General features: G+C 43.3%; 1 protein-coding gene across 4 annotated transcripts in view; it reads right to left on the minus strand.

Annotated features, from left to right (window-relative positions):
• elmo1 (engulfment and cell motility 1 (ced-12 homolog, C. elegans)) overlaps positions 1-19,268 on the minus strand; it is a 103,218-nt gene extending 83,950 nt beyond the window's left edge. For 2 of the 4 annotated variants that reach the window (XM_085148622.1, XM_085148618.1), the window contains exon 1: positions 19,137-19,267. The gene's annotated coding sequence lies outside the window, so the exon portion shown is untranslated. Of the gene's footprint in view, positions 1-19,136 lie in introns of all 4 variants that reach the window. The other 2 variants (XM_085148620.1, XM_085148621.1) reach the window with 2 other exon arrangements.

A 19,268-nucleotide genomic window follows, 5' to 3' on the forward strand; every position in this document is an offset into this window, starting at 1 on the left:
TTCAAAAGCGGCAGAGAGTTGGGGCAGAAAGAGTTTGAGCAGAGCTCCCCTCTGACTGATCACTGCAGACAACAAAGGGCTGGAGCCTCAGGGGCCACGCTTCAAGGAACAAGCCATCCTGAAAAAGTTCCCTTGACCCCCATCTGTGTGTGTGTGTGTGGAGGGTGTTTAGTGGGGATGGTAGGCACACAACAAAACCCTGTCAGGTCACATGACCAAGGCGGGGATCTATGGTGCTTTTCGATTGGATAGAAAGGGAAGTTATAGAACTAGGTCTATAGTCCCATTGTCGTGCGAGGTATGTGTTGGAGGAGGTGGAAGGCGTTGTAACACAGGGAGGAAACCAGCGCAGCATTTTTCATTCACAACCAAAAAAATCTAAACCCGCCTCCATCATAGAGTGACCTTGACTACTCTAGCAGAACACTGAGCGCATCCGAGCACCACTCTATCACACAACCCTCCCGCCCCTCGCTCTAGGTGGGCGCATTTCAGAGAAGCAAACAACCACGTAAACATTTTGCCTATTTTAAAACACTGACACGGTTATGAAACTGGCCTTCATTGAAAAAACAACCGACCAACCAAATTTAGGACAGGGGAATAAGTTATAACAAGCTCCAGTTTCATGCTATGTTACCAATCAACCCTAGTTTCTGGAGGGCAAATCAATAACTCAGCTTTTCCAAATGCCAGCTAATCTAGCTCATTGAACCTGCCACTGAGGTCATAAAAATATTCTAACAAAAGCAGCAATTGGATAATTAAATTGCTTCCCGTCGTGTTAAAAAAAATATCTTAAAAAGGTAAAACGTTCTTCAAAATCAGTTCAACAAGGTCAGGCTAAAAGCAGTCTCTCAAATGTGCAGTTTAGCAATAATCAGCCCTGAAATTTGTGTTCCTAAAATGCTAAAATTATACACCAGACGGCAGGAAAGAAATGCACCGGACAAAAGGTTATTACGGAAAACATGCATACATAACCACAAGCTGGAGACAACAGACATCGCACTTGTCTTTTATAGCCTCCTCTGTGAGGTTTCTCATTCATAAAACACAGACGGTAGTTATCTCTTCGCAGCTAAGTGAAAACTGCTCTTGACGGGTATTCATCTCTCAACAGGATTATCATTGCTCATAAGGAAGGAAGTGTTGGTACGGCTTCTGTGTGCTAAACAGCAAACAGAAAAGACAGATGCTTTGGGAAGTTACGTGCACACTCAGGATCCTACGAAGCTGCAAAAACAGAGCACACGCACTGTTGCCGACCAGGCGTGAGCTAAGTGTACATCTCAGAATAGAGCAGAGGGGATTATGCAAGAACAATACTGTAGCTAAAGGCTTAGTTTCACTCATTTTGGAGAGAAAAGAGAGCGGCACTGCCCTAGAGCACGGGCAGTATGGCAATGTTATGCTAATTACTGTGAGTGTTAGTCTTAATGTGTCATGCAGCCCACCTTGCCAACAGAAGCAACGAGGACAGATGAAGATACTGTAACCAGGAAATATAAGCATAACTTTAAACTGCTCATCTTTCTGCTACTATATTTTATTTTTGCTGCTTGAAAATGTGCAAAGTAGAATGTTCTGGTTGTTCTGAGGTTACTGACAACAACTACTTAATACCATGTATTGTATTTCAGTCTCACCATTCGCCAGCCATACTGGTATTATCTCTTGTGTGGTCAGTTTTATTTAAGGCAATGTCTACATTAACTTTGATTTCAATGGTCACCAGGACATTAAAAATACTGACCAGTGGTACCTCTCAGCCTCCTAGTAGATTCATGCATGGTAGCAATTTCAAAATCCTACATTGCCTTGTTCTCAAGTTATTGCATTCACAAGGCTTTCAGAAAACTTGACCTACCTCCTTAACGTCAAGGTCACTGAGAGTCAAACTTGTCCAAGAGTTTTAGTAGACACGCCTATGGTATCAATTTGAAACTCCTAAGTTGCTCCGTTCTTGAGTTATCGCATTCACAAACTTGGGTGTCCATGTCGCCCGCCTGCAAGGCAGGGTGATGACAATACCCCAACAGCCTTTTACAGCTGAGGGATAAAAAACAACAACAAATGACTAGAATCTGATTTAAAGAAATAAAAGATGGTTCATTCTTTCCTCTGACCCTGATTTCTAAATTATCTTAGAGCAAACTTTCTCTTCTATAACCCCTGTGGTTCAGGTAAGGGAGGGATTACATGTCCGTTCGCCTCCACATCACGTAGATTTCATCAGATGTTGAACGCGAGGGTCCGTGCAGATGTCTGCGTGCCCGTGTATGTTATTGTGACTGCGCACACTTCTCCGTGGAGAATTTATATTACAATGCACCAAGTACATATTTGCTCAAGTTGGCAGACTTCAAAGAAGTACAACAGGACTAATAACTACTCGGCCATCGGGTCTCCAGCTCTTCTTGTCTGCAGCTGAGTAAAATTGAGGCCTTAGGCTGAAAAAGTATAACGGTGTAAAGTTCACTCGTTTATACTATATACGCAGACCGTGTAAAACACGGACGTAGCTTAAACCTGGATTTTATCTGAAGGACACTGGATGGCGACAGCTGTAGTTGCTACACGTCTTCTGGTCCCATAAAAGTCTATGTGGAAAAGACTTTCTGACTTGACCTCAGTAAGAACTTTCCTGCTGAGTTTATGGCCTCAGTCACGCATTTATATCATACTAAAAAACACTGACGGCTGCTAATGCTACACTTCAGCCTTCTAGTAGATGTGGTATAAATTTGAAGATCCTCTGTAACTTCCGTCTTGACTTTTCATTGGATTCAGAAGATTTAAAAAAAAAAAAAACAGAAAAAAAAACTCGACCTCTGACCTTGACCTTGAGGCTGAGGTCACTGTGATTCAAACTTGTCTAAGATTTTTAATTTTGGTATGAATTTGAAAATCCTACATCGACTCGTTCTCGAGTTGTCGTGCTCACAAAGTTGAGTGTCCACGTCGCCCTCCCGCCCAGCAGATTGACGATAATATATCAGCATTTTATGGCTGAGGGGTAATAAAAAAATAGCTGCCTTGGATAACGACTTGCGATTGACAAGTTGTTAGCCAATGAGCAAGCAGTTTCACAGTCAGACCCGCCCCTCTCATCATCTTTTACACCGTCTATGGCTAAATGAGAAACTGCACCCACTTCATGTGCGCTTTAAAATATCTTTGGTTATATGCTAATGTTTGTTGTAAAACCATGACAAGAGAAACAGATTTATGAGTGGTCACTGAAAAATATAAAAAACAAAACAAAAAAATTACTTGTTGCATTTCATCATACACAACCAGGAGCGAACACACCATTCAAGCCCAGCTTGCAAATAAATCCTTTCTTTTTTAGTGAATGTGTGCCTGAACAGCCACAGTTGAACAGCTCTGCACCTTACACACTGGTCCACAAGTTAGATCTGATGATATAACCATCCTATTCCTATTACTGTTGTTCACATACTGGAGTGTTTGACTGTGATGCTTTGAAAGGTGCTGGTGTTCTACATCTTTTTCAGCAGCAAAAGAAAAAAGCTGTCACAGCAGTGAGAGCATACGCTGACTTACAGAACCAAAACTAGTCGTGGACGCTTTGAACAACTCATCAGGTGGAGCGTGGCGAGGTAACAAACAACTGAACAAAAGGAGGACTGGCTGCCTTCTTATCTGGTGAGGTATGTTTGAGATGATTTCAGATTTAGGTTAACCATTTACAAAAAGACAGGAACTATAAAATTGCTCATACAGCATATTATTTAAAAAAAACTAACAAAAAAGGATATAGATATTAACGGTGTGATGAGAAAAGCATTACAGATATGACAACAGTCTTCAGGTTTTCAAATGAAAGGTTACTGTTAAGCTGATGACTAGAAAGCTCTTTCAGACCTGTTTTGTTACATATTATGAGCTTAACTCTCTCTGTTCACTGCGCTGGCAGAGTTGGCATGTGCTCCATTGAATCAAATGGGATGTGAAGGACTGGGCATCCCAGGTCAGGGAATTTCCATTGCAAATGATTGCTGCTGAGCTGCTAAGGCAAGGCTTTCTTTTTGTTCGGCATTTAGACAAACATACAAACCGGGACTGCTTTCAGACGGTATTGTATCGGTGTCAGAGGGACCCACACAGATGCGCACACAAGAAGATGCTGGATGTTCTCCCTCAAACTCAGACTGCATTGTAAAGTTTTCCATGAAGCACTGATTGACTGTTATCGGGGGATGTTTGTGTTGTTCAAACGCAGAGTTCAGTGTTTGTGTGCATGACAACACACACACACACACACACTGAACATTGCTCAGGTAGGATTTTTTGGACACTTTTAATCATAATTTTAAGGCAATAGAAAAGTTAGTGTTACCCTGCTACAGGTAAGTTTCAGCGGGGACGGATCAGCATACTTTGACACCAGTTTCTATGCTGGATGCTTTTCCTAATACAGCTCTCGTGTGGTTCTGTGTTTCCTAACTTTCTCAAACTGGGGATCTTTCATGCGGTAAGTGAATGTGTTAACCTCTACCCTATGAAACCACCACAAATGAGGAAAATATTGTTTGAAAATCTGAAGTTTTCCAGTTCCTAACAAATAATGCGAGTTTTCCTTGATTAAAGCTCATTTTGTTTTGGCTTTTTACTCTTTAGTATTCAACACTGTTTTTTCTCTCTCTTGCCAACACACACAGACACATATTACATCTATTTTTGTTTCCCGATTGTGAAAAGCCTGTCATGCCGTGCACCACAGTTTTGTCATTTACTGATGCAATGTGGGGATAAATTAGAAGCACTTGGTTTAATGGGTAAGAGCTGTTTGCTGCTCCCTAACAACTGCAGAACTGTTGCCATGCAAAAACAAGTTGACATGAAATTATGGATAAATGAATCGTGCAGCACTTGGGTTACATTTCAGTCATTAGTATTTGCACCGATTTCACAACAGCAATATACATGGAAAATATCACGGGAATTGGCCAACTCTAAGTTCTTTGCTGAAGAAATATGGAAATAAGGAAATACTAAAAAATAAAGCAAAAAGTTAATATAAGTCCTTTTAAGTCTACACTATAGTGCAAAAAGTATTCCTTGATGTGAATATGAACTTGAGCGATGTCCCATTCTTGATATATAGGGTTTAATATGATGTTGGTCCACCCTTTACAACTCTTCTAGGAAGGCTTTCCACAACGTTTAGAAGTGTTTATGGGAATTTTGGATCATTCTTCCAGAAGGGAATTTGTGTGGTCAGACACTGAATGTGAACAAGAACGCCTGGTTTGCAGCCTCTGCTCTCATTAATCTCAAATGTGTTCTATCAGCTGGAGATCAGGAATCTGTGCAGGCCAGGCAAGTTCTTCCATACCAAACTCGCTCCCTAAACTGTTCCCACAAAATTGGGACCTTGAAATTTTCCAAAATGTCTTTTCACTGAAACAAAGGGACCGAACCCAACTGCTAAAAAACAACCCCACACCATAACCCCCCCTCCACCAAACTTTACACTTGGCACAACGCAGCAAGAAAAGTACTGTTCTCCTGGCAACCACCAAACCCAGACTCGTCCATCAGATTGCGAGACAGAGAAGTGTGACTCATCACTCCAGAGAACACGTCTCCGTCACCACAACAACCAACACTTTGCATTGCATTTGGTGGTGTAACGTTTGGATGATTGGTCATGGAAACCGATTCCTTGAAGCTCTGTACACGTTCTTGAGCTAATCTGAAGCCTACGTGAAATTTAGAGGTTTGTAGTGATTGACTCTGCAAAAAGTTGGCAGACCTCTGGGTCTACAACTTAGTGGATTAGTTGCTGAGATTCCCAATCACTTCCACTTTGTTATAATACCACAAATGCTTGACTGTCCAATATTTAGTAACAAGGAAATTCCACGACTGGACTTGTTGCACAGGTGGCATCCTATCACAGTACCATGCTGGACTTCACTGAGCTCCTGAAAACGACCCATTGTTTCACAAATGTTTATAGGAGCAGTCTCCATGCCCAGGTGCTTGATTTTATCCACCTGTGGCCACAGAAGTGATTGGAACACCTGAATTCAATTATTTGGATGGGTGACTGAATATTTTTGGCAATATAGTGTACTTTTCGTTTAGAGTTTACATTTCTGGATTTTAGCTCAGATCAAATAGTTCGTGTGTGTTTGCGCGCCCACGCGTTTGCAGAGTTAAATACAAGTCAGCTGCTGCCGCTCATGCCCCTTTAAGGATGAGGTCTTTGAACGCCAGACAAGAGCAGCAAATGAGAGCAGCACAAGCATATGCAGATGAACATGTGGAAGCTGACACAGATGTGAATGAGACATTCACTTTTTAACGTCTCTCATTTTACATAGAGCCTCAGCAGTATTAGCTGAGGTTTATGGAAATTTTTTATGCAATGCAGAGCACCAAGGAAAATGACTTGCAAAAGAAGTTTAAGGTCAACATGTAGTTAATATCCTGCATTAGTATATCCTAGGTCAGAAAAATAAAAAATAAAGAGCAATCCAACAAATGGAAGGGCATACAGGCCACTGAGCTCACTCTTACAACCAAAAGCTGAAGATTTTCTATTTGCTGTTAACTGAGAAATTTTAGCACTAAAAGAGCCTTTTGTTCTTAAGGTTACTTAAGGTTCGACAGAGGGCCCAAGCGGGTCGTGCTGTGAGGGTGGCTGAGGGCGTTGACTGTAAATGTGTGAATGAATCTTAAGGAAGTTCTGAGGGTGCGTTTGGCAGCACACACTGCATACATACTGATTTTTAAAATGTATTTCTCCATCAATTAAGCATTTTTATGCTTTCACAGTATTTATATAGCACCTAGGCACAAGACACCTAAACAACACAACTTCCTACCATGTGCATCCTACATAAAACAATTGCTCTTCCCCCGCTTGAACGTTGCTTCTCATCCCTGCACTGAACAAAAACCACTCTGTATCGTACTGTGACATTTCAGGGGAACTGATCATTTGGTCTGCAGCAAACTGCTGCTACAGTGTTGCACACTTAACTTCACAAGGTACATCTTCTAACGAAAACATGGTCTGCACTTAAACTAAAATCAATTGTATCAGAGGATTACCATCTCCACTGAAGCATGTAATAACCAAAGGGTCGTATTATCATCATAACTCAACAAATCATAATCTGCCGCTGCACCTTTAATGGCTTTTAAAAGTATGTCAAAGTCCAAATTGTTGCCACCAGTCATGTATTTAATGACTGTGCCCCTCCACCGAAGTGGCAGTTATTCTGCCCAGCTTTGAATGCACTATCCCCTGTTGGGTTGTAGCCTAGATTGAGATGTGCAAAAAGCCCGAGAACATTTGGGATTGATTCATGGCTATTTTTACTTGTCCTACTTGAAATAAATGGTTCAGATACTCACAGGAAGATGTCAGGCACTGAAAGGGCTTATTGAACTCATAAAAAAATATCACTGGAAAGCTAAATGGTGTTGGAAGAGGGTATGCTTCAGTGTAGAGGTTTCAAAGAGGGGGAAAAGGCACCTTTTAATAGTAGAGAACAATAAGCTATCCTCTATCCATTAGCCTGTTATTGAAAGACTGCTGGTATTCTGACGAGTGAAAATGAACACGTTGGAAAATGTTCATCCGAGCAAACGCACACACACAAACGACACAACCAGAGGGCTTTAATAAAAGGTGTGGTGAAGAAGATGTCTCATGTGACCTTGCGCCTTGACAAACTCAGTCCACGCGTTAGCAGCGTTTCCAGCAGAAGCCACACACATGCAGAACTCCTCTCCACCAGAGCAAAAATTACTCCTCTTATTAAGACATAACTCTGGAGAGAACACAGGCCCTCAACAACACTCATTACCTTAGCATATAGCAAGCACGCCACTGTTCAGTGTTGCTGGCGCTACAATTATGTTAGCGCTGATGACTATCATCACAAGCATAATAAACGCTCTACGGGAACACTGGCATTATGGAAGATGGTTATGGGCTCTCCTGTGGAAATCTCTTGCCGCCATTGCCACTTCTCTGTTGCATAGAGTCACACACACCCTGCCTGCACACACACACACACAGGCCGAGTGTAAAGCTAAACTGTGTATCTGGTCTAGGTGCTATGAAAGGATTCAGTCACTTCACACACCAGCCATCTACTTGCTGTGACTGGCACAAGTGAGTAGGAACAAAGGAGTCACTGTGGCTGTCACACACACTCCTCGTTACACTCACCCTTTGCCCTGCCAGCTGTCTCTTCATCCCCTCCCACTGTCCCCCAGCTGTGGCTATACATCAAGCAAACCTCAATTCCACACGCAAACACACCCAGAAGCACGCATCTCCTGGGTGGCTTCAGGACCTGGTCTGACCAAAACACTCTCTTCCTCCCTGCTGCGTGGTCACTGCCTATCTGCCACACTGAATGACTGACTGACCGCACTGTTGGGGGGCACAATGTTTTTCGCCATCCACCTACGGCTCATCAGCGTCACACCACTGCACACACCCACAACAATGAACTCATGTGTGCCACGGAAAACATGGTGAGGCTTATTTTTGAGAATATTTTCCACATGAGGCAGTTTTTTTTGTTGCTTTTAAAGTCTCCAAGATGCTTGTTATTGTTCTCTCTCTTGCCTGCTAGACTTATTTCCCCAGCCACTTAAGGCGTACTACGCCCTTTCACCACAATGCCCTCCCCCCTCTCCTGACAGTTGCCCCGTGCCCCACCACTGGGCTCACCCTTTAATTTGTTAACCCCCAAGCTTTTCCCTAAGCTTCCCACTCTCCACCCCCTTCCTATTATTTATTTACCCCCCACCCCACATCTTTTTTTAACCATATGCTACAACCATGCCCTCCCCTCAATATGTTTACCCAGTGACAGCCCTCAGCCTGGTCTGGTCAGTCAAACCAGTGACAATGCCAGCTCAGCCTCCACCCTAGCAGTGCGGTGACTGGCCACGGCTAAAACACTTTCATCCTGTATGCATCCCCAGCCCAAGTCATACAAAAGCTATTCATTTGGGCTTCACCCATGCCCTATAATTGTCAAGCTATGTAGTAAAATTGAGGGGTGAGGGCTTTGCTTGTGGTACAGTGGCAGCAAAAGCAGAAATGAGGCTGAAGTCTGGCTATTTATAAACTGGGGCAAAGGATTCAGAGGTTCATGTTTGCCTTTTATGGGTTAATTGCTTGTAACCCACATTTTTGCAAAATAGAGACAGAAAAAGAAGGAAGAGGAAAGACGGAAAGAAAAACACCAGTGGTGGGCATTCCACAGGCCAGGCTTTCATTGCTGTGGGTGCGATGTCATTGGAATGATGTAATCGGTGCATATCAAGCCCTCATACTGTACATCTTTTCACAGAGTGTATGGAAACAGACACGGTTTGTTTCAGCTGGTCAGGCTGCCCTGTAATTCACACTGAAAGCAAATTAATATCTGATAACATTGGGCTGTGGAGTTCTGTCTGTGCTTTTTGACCTTTGTCTACGTACTTTCTGTCAACAGGAAAAGGATCGGTTTACACGTGGATATCGACAGGAAGTGGCTCACCTTGTACCTTCTGTTCAGATGAGGCTTGTGCTATATAGTAGCTTTAAGAGCAAACCACAGTAGCTCTTCTTAACCCCAATGGGAAATCGCATTTTGCATGTAGCAAACCTTCACTGCTTTTACAGAGTGTCCTGCATCTGACAGTTCCCCTCTATTATTGTAAAACTGCCCTCGGTATTTCCTGTACCTTTCTTCTACTTTGCTGTCTGGGCTGGAAAATGCAGCTCGACAACTCAAACATGCACACACACACACACACACACACCAAAAATACAAACACTGGGTGTTAAGCTTCCCCTCCAGACAACAAAAGAACAGACACAGCAACAAGCCCCGAAGGCAACATTAAACCCAGCTTGTCTGCCACTACAATACCCCTCTTCTTTCAATAGAGAGCCATGCTGTGACCAAGCGAGTTGAGCCGTATGTGTTATTCCTCACTTCGACATAGCAGGGTAAAAGATAAGGGCTGAGCGCACAGTCGACGTGTGACATCCACAGGAAATGGAAAACTCTGATGTGTGGCCAGCACAGACCAGCCAGGGTGACACGGGGTAAGACAGGTGGTTTACAGATGGAGAATCTGAGCGAACCACAAACGAAAGAAGAATCCCGAGCTCATCACAATGATTCAGCCGAGTGTGAGAGCAACAAAAAAACACGGTGTTTATTCTCAGATGGCACGAAGAACTCGTGTCTATAGACACAACAGTGTGACTGGCAGAACTAACAAGAAGCAGAAACTCTGATAAGAACTAAACAGAAGACAAAATATTTGTCTCTGCCAAAGAAAACCATCTCCCACATGGGTGTCTTGACATAGGCATACTCTGCTTTTGACAATGATGCATTAATTTTGTTGTGAACTCAGCTGGCACTCTTATGCTGTACTAATTACTCAGCTCACGAGGCAAGAAAGAGACACACAGAGGCGTTTTTCACACGTATTTCTGATCAACTTCACAAACCTGGGCAGTTACGTAAAACTAATATGTCTTTCATAGTTCATTGAGGTGGGATGAGGCAAGTTTGGACCAAGCATCCATTAGCTTTCTGTCTTAACAGCCTCCACTAGTATCTACTCAGCTCAGCCTTGATGGTTTTCCATTAGGTGTTACTACCTGGTACCAGGTATCTTTTTAGTGCCTACTCGTCCGGGGTTACAAGCTAGCTGAGTTAAGCTGAAAATGTGACACCGTCAGACTGCGTGCCACTGATTGGCCAAAGATTGTCATCCCTGGATGAGTCACAATAGTGACTCCTTAACATGAATTAAAGCCGGCATCTTTGAAACCTGCAATGACGGAAATAGCTACACACAAAACAACACGGTGGTTCAAGGATGAGGCGTAGACGTTTTGCAGCACGAATACCATCGATGTCCTCTATTGTTGTGTTTGTGTCACATACAAATGACGACACGAGACTTTTGGCAATAATGACCCCACGCACATTGAGGCGGTACTCAACTGTAATAGAAAATTGCCCAAAGAAAGTAGAGTCAAGTTGAACCGAGCCGAGGTAGTAATGGAAAAGAGGTAAAAGAGCTTCACCATCTGACCTGATGCTCTTTGACAGCTCGACATCCCCCTGAGCGAGGCTTTGGGAGGGCTTCTTTTCGCTGTGGCTGTTTTCCAGATCAAATACCCTGCTTGAGATTTTTTCTTCCTTCTAACAAGCGATAACGTCGCCATCAGGGTGTGACAACTAATTATGGTTTGTTGTTTTCCCGGCTGCTTAGAGCCAACAGAAACTCACCTCAGGCTGCTACTGAGCTGTACAGTGGCAGCAAGAGAGATGACCAATGAGGCTTGGAGCAATGATGCCCTGACGAATGCTGCTGCTGCTGCTGGTCAGTGTGTGGGTAGTGAGGGTCAGAGACTGGGCAATATGGATATGTGGAGCTGTATAAATGGAGAAAACATGACGATAGAAGATAAAGACGAGTCAGAAACACTGATGAGAATGCTAGAAAAAGAGGAGGAATTAAAGTCTTTAGGCCAATACATCGTCTTCATTTGCGTAGCTCTCCACCTACATGCAGGATAGAGAGTGGGATGACACACATTTAACCAACACAAAGGCTATGGGGATGCACTTGCATGCAGTCCTGCAGTGAAAAGTTCAAGTAGTAATTGGGTAAAGGGTTGGCCTGAACTGGAAAGACATCAGTCTTACCAGAGTTCACCAAAAGGAGGAAGAAAAGCAAAGAAACAAAGTCTGCTTCCCCCTCCTCTGCTGAAGCAGACATAAAGGACTACCACAAACATGAGCAATAGTGGCCTTTGTTTGTAGTTTTTCCACATATTTTTGAAACTGGTCCCGAGTACCAGCAAACTGCTTGAACAGGCAGATGTGCATCTGCAAAGCCCAGCCCAGCTCTAAATCAGAACCACTCTTTAAAAGAGCGACATAAAGATTGGGTATCCGAGGGATGCAACCACGAGAGGGTGAAATATCAGAATGCTCTGCTTCTCGTACGCTCTTGAGCGTTTTGATTTATTCAGAGAGCCAGAAGCAGCTCCAATATAAAGCAACATATCTTCAATCCAGCGCTTGTAGTTCCCGGGCTTGGAGAGAACGAGCGAGCTGGTGACCTTGGTATATTACGAGAGGCCCTCCACTCCTAAATCTCATCTCTGTAGATGTAGCCTTGACTTGTCTAATAGAAAATACTCCTGCTGCACTGACATCAGAGGCGTCAAGCCAGAAAGGGATAAAATTCACAATCTCAGCCCATACATTAATTATACTGTTCATTTAGCCAAGCGTTATCGCACCGTTCCCCTCACCTCTATTCTCACATTAACAGAAATAACCAGAAATGAAAAAGCTCGCAGCAGCAACAAGAAATATAGCAAGCACCCAGAAAGGCTAATACATGAAAATGTGTTCATATTTGTGTGTTAAGGCTTGTGAGGCATAAACACCATTAAAAAACTGCAGCTACTCATTTTAACAGTATCATCCTCTTTTTTTTTGCTTTCCTTCAAAGCATTAAATTAAGTCTTAACAGAGTTGCTTTTAACCAATACATAAATCAAAGAAAATTCAGACTTTATAATAATTGCTCAAATTTACTTTTAGAAACAGAAGAACAATGAAGACAGATAAACCCACAAAAACACAACAACACTGGAGATGAAGGGTGAAATAGGTTTGCGGGTTTCTCACCTCAACTGTAATTCACTCTTCTACAAAAACGCAAGATTTTTTAATTCCTTCAAGCAAGCTCTGCTGGATTTACAGAGAGTTCCCAAAGAAAACCAAGAGAGCCTCAAGCTCTTGTTAAATTTACTGAGGCACTCGTGAGGACTTCTCGGGACTTTGCTACCTTCTATCTCATCCAATAACTGCCGAGCTTAAAACGTGCAGCCCTGAAAAGCCGTTTTCCAACATGCCCTTAAACTTTTAACAACGTCACTTGACAAGCAGCACATGTGAGAATATTAAACGGTCTTTAACCTGCCAGCTTCTTAGGACGAAGTCTGTGTGACATGTAATTGCACCCTTGTGAGAATAGCACGGGTGAGTGGGCGTCCTTCCTCATGCACACTCTGTCCAGGTAGCACTCGTCCCTTTAAACCACCGTACTTCCACTAGTGGAAGTATCTCTGAAATTGTCATTTTATGGAGTTAAAGTGTAAAAATGGCTGAAGTAAAAAGTAAAATAATATAAAACTTTGGTTTCTATCATTTTACTAAAAAATACTCTACTTATTGCAGCACATAACACTCTCTGACCCAGTAAAGGACCGTTTAAAGAACTGTTAAACTCTATGCAGCAGAACTTAATGTTTTCCTTACATTACTTTACCGTAATAAAAACTCGCACCAGCACCAACAATGAAACAGAAGGGCCACAGTCAGTCTGGTCAGAAATTTGGGTTTGTTACGCTGCATGTGGAGTAGCATGGAGCCGCTAGCCTCAAGCAGACAGAGGTCTAAGAGGTTTAATACCAACCGAGTATCTAAATAATCCTCAGATTCCACGCAGTTCCCTCTGTATCCAAAAGGCCTTTATTTATGCTTTTTTTCCCCCCACTTACGCAATAGTTCTCCAAAACCAACGCTGACATTTGCAACTGGTGGGGCTCCAACTTTAAAGAGTTTACATCAGATGAAAGTCAAATAAATGCATCAATAATTTTTCGTTATTTTAGTACGATGAAGTGTTTGCCTTTTATGTGCAAGGCAAACAAGTTCATAAAAGTCTCTCTCTTGACTTCCACAAATCTAACATCAAAAGGATAATAAAAAATCAAAAGCAGAGTTCGGGGAGAGCAGCGCTGAAAACTAGGGCACTTCCATCAATTCACGCTCACTTAAGATCCAAGTGGACAAGACACTTAGGGGCACGTTTAAGAACCTAAATCCTTGAGTTTTTATCACTGAGAACAAGAAATGCACTTCTTAGCTTGGTAACGGTCTTTATTTTTTTTAGTGGATAATAGTTTTTTTTAACCATTAGGCAGGTCAAATTAGTGAGTAGTGGAGTAAATGTACAGTGGTGGATTGTCTTCTCTTTTTGCAGGCTGTCCAAATTGGTACCAAGGGCACCTACCGGCCAGATATACCTAAAGAGATTTACATTCCCAACTTTGATTCCTTTTAAATTACTGAGATCAGGACTCAGCAGTGACTTGTGTGTTCTTCAGTTAATGTTGGCACATCATATTTTTATGGATTGACAGAAAGAGGGAACAGAAGTATTGATACAACCATCGATATATGGTCACCAAAAGACAGATTAGGTGGTGACCTGTAATATTAAACACCACCCAAAGGGCTCAGAGACACACAGGGGGGTGGGGGGTGGAAGCTATAATTAGTTTACAACATAATAAAACCTGGTTGAAGCACCTGGGTCATACTGACACACGAGCAGCTGTGAAAATGACACAGGCAAGCAGTGGAGAGAAATAAAAACTGACACAGCAGAGAATTTTGCAAATCTTTGCAGCACCTGTGCACACGTGCCATAATTCATGCACCGAGTGATGCTGAAAACACACAGCACGTGAGCACGATCCAACTACAGCAGGCCCTAATGCCTACTCACAGTCGGGCCATCTGAAAAAGTGGCCAGCTGTAAATGTAAAATCATCTCGAGCCTCTCGCACAGCTAAGTGGGGATATAGTAGACAGAGAGGCTATCTATTCGTTTATCCTACTGGGTCAGTAGGCTCTAAGCCTGAGAGCCTCTTAGCTAAGAGATGCTAAATACCACAAACACAGAGCAAGAGAGCTGGCTAACCTCTCACTCAGTATTTACAGAGCTCTGCGGCAGAACCACGGCTGGAATGCAGCGGGCAGAGCAAACATACAGAGGGATCCGTATGAGTTTCTGGGTCATCTAGGGCCGCTTCGTGCCACATGAAGTCTAGACTTGGACCGAAAAATTCACCAATGGATGGTCTACGCTTAAACTGATTCATATTCTGAGAATGGATGGGCTCGGTGCCCGAGGAGCAGGATATGTATAGTTACACAAGCCCAACCAAGGTTAAGGGTCAAAACGTACCCACGAGCATGTTGCCTTATGCAACCGCCAAGACATCACGGTTTGTCGTAAAAAACAATAAGACTCTCCATCAGTTTTTTCTCATTTACTCTCATCGAGTTGTTCGGCTCTGAACTTAGCCCGAAGCAACAATCAGTAAAGTAAAGAGCAGAACATGGCAGCAGTACCGATGAGATCTCTTCTCACCCATCTATGTGTGATTGGCTGTCTGGCACTTCCCCACTGCACCTTCAGTACCTACGTACTGTTTTAATTAACTTCATACCACAGGGAGCAATTATGCAAGGCAACATTCAACTAATTTGGAACTGCAAATTAATCTCCCCTGAAGCTGTACAATGACAGGCCTATCTATGACCAGTGGAAGCAAGGATAACAGCAAGGATTTCTTTTTAAAGAGACTTTTTGTTTTAATAATAATGTTAAATGTCTATTAAAAAGGCATAGAAAGTTATGAAGCTTTTTTAAGCTCAGTTCATATTTCATAACCACGCTAATATGTTTTTGCTCTAAAACACATGACTTTTACAATATTTATCCTGCATTTCAGAACTCCCAAAACTGAGACCTTTGGAAATGCTACTTCCTTTGTTTCAGTTTGAGAACTCCAGGATAGAGTTTTACTGGCGTCACACAGAAGCAGAGACCGATGGGGTCTTAATAGTCAGTTTGTGTCCTGCATTTTCACGAGTTCACTGTACCTGAATGGCAGCTCACTGTAATAGACCGAGATTGCTTCTGAACAGGTGCTAAAAGCACTCGTGGGATAAAGATTGCTTCGGTTTTAAAAGCGTTGTTTTAGGAACAACTTGCATTTACGCGGTTGCAGCTTAAGATGAACAAGCAGTAAGCTCAGGATACATCAGGGAGAAAACAATTTACATACCTCGGCTTCCCTTGGGGAGCAACAACAGAGAGTGAAAAAGTAAATGGGGGGGGGGGGGGGCAACGTGAGAGTGCGCAGCTGAGAGGAAACTGCAAGAGACGGATTGCATGTGTGAGAAAGGAAGCATAAGCGAGGGAGCAAGCTAATAAGAAAAAGGCGAGGGGGGGTTGTCAGACGTGAGGAGTAGGAAATTAACAGGGTTGCACTTGAGGAGGTGGTGAGAAGATGCCAAACAGTAGGGAGCGTCAAATGGGTACAGAGAAGGATCTCACATGTGATGCGAGTCAAAGAGGCGAGGGCAGGCACCCATCCTCTCCCCAAATGCCTCTCCATCTCAGCCTCTGTGTACTAATCTGATTTCCTGGATTATATTTCGGGATTAAAAAAAAAAAAGGCCCAAGTACTCAATTTTAATTCCATCAGTTTGTTTGGTGAGTCACTGCTGCCGCATTTCATCATCCAACTTTGTTTTGCTCTTGTGTTGCAACACTCCATTTCTGCTGCTGATTTTTAAAACCCTGCAGAGCTAAAGAAATATTTACTCGGCGAGGGGAGCTAACAAGAATAGAAGGTTTGCCGCGGCTGATAAAAACTTAAGCACACGAGTCCCTTGTGTGAACGTAAACCTGAAATATGACGCTGCTGGACTAACACGGTGAACCTCGCAGCCAGGGTGATGGGGCTACAGGTAGCGCTCTGTTCCCCAGTATGGCTCATAAATGGCCTTCTTTGAGTGGTAAAGCTGTGCCAGACGTCTGCTGAAAATCTGTAACTCACAGTCATAAGAAGTCACGGGGTGCACATATAGGGCAAAAGTGCAAAAAAATGCATACAATAATATTCTTATGGACATTATTACTGGAAAAACGACTCCACTGAATCCCTTCTGGTCAAGTTCTGCATCTCCAGTGTAACGACTGCATGCGTCCCAGTGCTTTTGCTTCTAGGCTACAATCTCGCCATGACACGATGATGCCAACATGCTTGCGGTTCCATTACAACAGGGATGTCTTTGGCGGCTAACGGGGCGTATAAACGAGCTCTCACTCTGTCAGAAGTTGCCCAGAGGAGCAGAGGGTCCGAACGCAGACAACAGCGCAGACCCAGGGCTGCACGATGACTGATGCGACGAGGACAGCGCCGAGACACGCCGAGCTGTCTGCTGTTGAGGTCTTTTTATAACAGCTACAGATTGAAGTGAGGGAGGAATAATGAAACGGTGGTTACAAAAGTGGGATTCGTGGCATCAAATTGGTAGATTTTCTCATCTTCAGCATGGATTCCATCCACCTCATCTTATCTCACAGGTTTAAAAGCATTGTCAGGGAAGCATTATGGAGCTGTTTCTCGTTTCACTGCAGGGAAAACACAGTGCGATGGATTTGTAGCTGCACATCGGAATCAAGTCACAGCGATCCTGTTACAGGAGTTTTTTTTTCAGATTTAACATCCATTACACCCCTTTAGCCTATGGATTCTGAGTCTGTTTTTCACTGATTTCTACCTATTCGTCGTGTACTCTCAATCACAGCATGAGGCGTTGAGATAATAATCACTCCAATCCACACATATCTGCTTATGAATTTATAGAATCTGCAGACAAGAGACAAGATTTCAGTGCCAGAAGCTTTTTCTTTTTTTGGGTTTGGCTGCAAACAGTAAACAATCTGTAGGGAGAACTAAAAAAAATAAATACATGTACCGGAAGCATCAAAGTCACAAAATCATCAGATCTAATTTAATTGGCATTTAGGCTTTTAATTACTCTGAGTAATGCATTTGGATCCGTTATTAGATTATGACCACCGCACACAACAGGAAGCTTTGGGCCCAATACGTCCAGATATCCGCTACGCTGGAAGAACATTTGATATCATATTTTAATGAAATCAAAATTGATATACATCTCACATTAGCTGATCTACTCCACAGTCTTTCCTCGTAAGAGCAATTTGGAGACGTAATGCTTGGGAATGATGCACCCAGCCCCCGTTTAGCTACAATATTAACATACTTTCTGCGGTAATGAAGAAGAAGGGGAGCTACTTAGGGCCAAATCTTTGCAAACAGAGGTCTAATGTGGTCTAACGTCTTGTTTCTTTCCACAGGAGTAAGGCAGGAAAACAAAGCAGAAGGTTATTAAATCAGCAATGATGAAAAACTGATTAACTACTGTCTTTCTACCCAAAGAGATTGGATATCCAGCCAGTGCAATGGGAGGAGTGACAACAGATTCTTCTTCTTCATTTTTTTGGTTTTTTTTTTGAGGGACAAGACTAATCAGAAGTTTGGGAAACAACACTCAATAAAACGCATTGATTTGAGGGGAAGGTCAGGTGAAAACCCGCCGGAAGTGAAAAGAGAGAAGTGAAGAAGACCGCTTTAAAGGGTGTCAGTGAAGCTCATGTTGGTATCGCAGGTTCTGATCCGTTTTGAGGATAGCAGAGAGCTTCTGCGTGCATCAGAGGCTGTCCGGCTTCTTCTCTCCCTCCTCTTGCCTAATCACAGGCCCGCGGTGTGGCCAGTGTGCAGGGCTGGAGTTACACACCGCGCGCAATTAAAGCAGCTCTTTAATTAGGGAGGGGGGGAAGAGAAAACGTACAGCTTTTTCTTCTTCTTCTTTTTTTTTGCATTTGGCCATCAGTAGCATGCACTTCCATCACACAAGCCGGGAAAAGCAGAGACCTCTGCTGCTTCTTGGCTGTATATCTGCAGCAAACACGCAACTTGCAGCGTTGCTGTGCACTTGTTTCAAAAAAGGGGAAAAGAAGAAACTAAACCGAGGACAAAGCCTGGATTTACTGGCACTTTCATTTATGCATCGCAGTTCAACATGTATGTTAGAGAGAGAGAGAGAGCAGTGATGCTTTAAAAAAGAAAAAAGAAAATCAGAAAGAGCATGTCAATAAAATAACAGCGCCCGGAGCCGCTGTGAGGCCACCGAAAACAAAGTAGCGACAGGCAGGAGGAGAGAGCCGTGAGCGCAGGCACACTCGCTGCCTCGCTCCGGTGTAACGCACAGACACTCGGGCACGCCGTGGCGAGAGCGCAGCGAACACACAAAAACACTGCGAGCCACCCCCCAGGAACATTTAGCGCCACAACGCGAAGGAAGTGAGACGGAATTTCAGCAACAACAACATTTCTGCAGGAAGAGGGAAACGAGGCTTTCACCAACCTGACGACGCGAGGACGCTTCTTCCACTAAAAGGTGCCGATGTCCGGAGTTGTTGTGTTGTGAGTGAGAGAGAGAGAGTGTGTGTGTGTGTCCGTGTGTGTGAGAGCGTGTCACTCACTGGTGTTTCCTCTC

This window comes from Neolamprologus multifasciatus, chromosome 22 (assembly GCF_963576455.1).
Source record: "Neolamprologus multifasciatus chromosome 22, fNeoMul1.2, whole genome shotgun sequence".
In the NCBI taxonomy this organism is placed as follows: domain Eukaryota; kingdom Metazoa; phylum Chordata; class Actinopteri; order Cichliformes; family Cichlidae; genus Neolamprologus; species Neolamprologus multifasciatus.